Below are 2,328 nucleotides of genomic sequence, written 5' to 3'. Positions count from 1 at the left end.
CAGGAGCACAGACTGCCGCTACAGCCCCTGTATAACCAACCACCCTCCTCCCCAAGTTCCATAGCCTCCTCACCCAGACGCCCAAGAACTCGATGGGGGGGGGCCTCCGGCCACCCGGCCACTCCACCCCAGAGGATTGCCCAAGCAACAGAAGGCTGGCATTCAATAAGTTTTAAAGTTTTAAACTTTTAAAGTGCTGTGTGGCCTTGTCCTTCCCTCCTCCACCACCTCCCCTGGTGCTTCTCTCCTCCACCACTCCTCCTGGGCTACCTTGGTAATTATCCCCCTATTTGTATGATGAATGAATAAAGAATGCATGAATGTGAAGCAACAATGACTTTATTGCCTCTGCAAGCGGTGATCAAAGGCAGGAGGGGAGGATGGTTAGCTTACAGGAAAGTAGAGTGAACCACGGGGTGGTGGGTTTCATCATGGAGAAACAAACAGAACTTTCACACCGTAACCTGGCCAGTCATGAAACTGGTTTTCAAAGCTTCTCTGATGTGCACCGCGCCCTCCTGTGCTCTTCTAACCACCCTGGTGTCTGGCTGTGTGAAACCAGCAGCCAGGCGATTTGCCTCAACCTCCCACCCCACCATAAATGTCTCCCCCTTACTCTCACAGATATTGTGGAGCACACAGCAATCAGTAATAACAGTGGGAATATTGGTTTTGCTGAGGTCTAACGAAGTCAGTAAACTGCGCCAGTGCACTTTTAAACATCCAAATGCACATTCTACCACCATTCTGCACTTGCTCAGCCTGTAGTTGAACAGCTCCTGACTAGTGTTCAGGCTGCCTGTGTATGGCTTCATAAGCCATGGCATTAAGGGGTAGGCTGGGTCCCCAAGGATAACTATAGGCATTTCAACGTCCCCAACGGTTATTTTCTGGTCTGGGAATAAAGTCCCTTCCTGCAGCTTTTGAAACAGACCAGAGTTCCTGAAGATGCGAGTGTCATGTACCTTTCCCGGCCATCCCACGTTGATGTTGGTGAAACGTCCCTTGTGATCCACCAGAGCTTGCAGCACTATTGAAAAGTACCCCTTGCAGTTTATGTACTCGGCGGCTTGGTGCTCCGGTGCCAAGATAGGGATATGGATTCCATCTATGGCCCCACCACAGTTAGGGAATCCCATTGCAGCAAAGCCCTCCACTATGACCTGTACATTTCCCAGGGTCACTACCCTCGATATCAGCAGATCTTTGATTGAGTTGGCTACTTGCATCACAGCAGCCCCCACAGTAGATTTGCACACTCCAAATTGATTCATAGAATCATAGAATCATAGAATATCAGGGTTGGAAGGGACCCCAGAAGGTCATCTAGTCCAACCCCCTGCTCGAAGCAGGACCAATTCCCAGTTAAATCATCCCAGCCAGGGCTTTGTCAAGCCTGACCTTAAAAACCTCTAAGGAAGGAGATTCTACCACCTCCCTAGGTAACGCATTCCAGTGTTTCACCACCCTCTTAGTGAAAAAGTTTTTCCTAATATCCAATCTAAACCTCCCCCACTGCAACTTGAGACCATTACTCCTCGTTCTGTCATCTGCTACCATTGAGAACAGTCTAGAGCCATCCTCTTCAGAACCCCCTTTCAGGTAGTTGAAAGCAGCTATCAAATCCCCCCACATTCTTCTCTTCTGCAGGCTAAACAATCCCAGCTCCCTCAGCCTCTCCTCATAACTCATGTGTTCCAGTCCCCTAATCATTTTTGTTGCCCTTCGCTGGACTCTCTCCAATTTATCCACATCCTTCTTGAAGTGTGGGGCCCAAAACTGGACACAGTACTCCAGATGAGGCCTCACCAATGTCGAATAGAGGGGAACGATCACGTCCCTCGATCTGCTCGCTATGCCCCTACTTATACATCCCAAAATGCCATTGGCCTTCTTGGCAACAAGGGCACACTGCTGACTCATATCCAGCTTCTCATCCACTGTCACCCCTAGGTCCTTTTCCGCAGAACTGCTGCCTAGCCGTTCGGTCCCTAGTCTGTAGCTGTGCATTGGGTTCTTCCGTCCTAAGTGCAGGACCCTGCACTTATCCTTATTGAACCTCATCAGATTTCTTTTAGCCCAATCCTCCAATTTGTCTAGGTCCTTCTGTATCCTATCCCCTATTCCCTATTCCCTATTCCCTACTGTCCTATTCCCGACTGACCGGTAGCTGTCTGGCATTGCAAGCTTCCACAGGGCTATCGCCACTCGCTTCTCAGCTGTGAGGGCTGCTCTCATCTTGGTATTCTTGCGCCTCAGGGCAGGGGAAAGCAAGTCACAAAGTTCCATGAAAGTGCCCTTACGCATGCGAAAGTTTCACAACCACTG

This window comes from Lepidochelys kempii, chromosome 13 (assembly GCF_965140265.1).
Source record: "Lepidochelys kempii isolate rLepKem1 chromosome 13, rLepKem1.hap2, whole genome shotgun sequence".
In the NCBI taxonomy this organism is placed as follows: domain Eukaryota; kingdom Metazoa; phylum Chordata; order Testudines; family Cheloniidae; genus Lepidochelys; species Lepidochelys kempii.
This window is presented reverse-complemented; position numbering follows the sequence as displayed.